Here is a 435-nt window from a genome sequence, read left to right as displayed (position 1 = left end):
CGAATACAGGATCTACTAAATAGACGCTTCATTTGGAGGTTCGACACTCTGATCACGTGATACATGTAACACATTTCCCTCTTTAAATATAGCATTTTTTTACATTATGCAATGCTTATTGTAGACAAGCGATGGATCTTGTGCACCGTATTTTAAGCGTCCTTTGCCGCAACGCTACATAAAAAAAAAAAAAGTCAGTAACAGAAAAGCAAACAAACACATTAACGTAGTACATTAGAGTAAGTGAGTCTATGAAAAATAACCCAATTTACATATTCTGGTTAGGTTACCAAAGCATCTAATTCGTCACGATCATACGTCGACAGGGATGATAAGGCCAGTCGTTCGAACACCTATGGGTAGCGAGGTATGCTGCCTGCTGCGTCCTGCTCCCTGCCCCTCCCCGCCACCTACGCCCTTGCATATGCCGTTAGT

Source organism: Penaeus monodon, chromosome 28, assembly GCF_015228065.2.
Source record: "Penaeus monodon isolate SGIC_2016 chromosome 28, NSTDA_Pmon_1, whole genome shotgun sequence".
Lineage (NCBI taxonomy): Eukaryota > Metazoa > Arthropoda > Malacostraca > Decapoda > Penaeidae > Penaeus > Penaeus monodon.
This window is presented reverse-complemented; position numbering follows the sequence as displayed.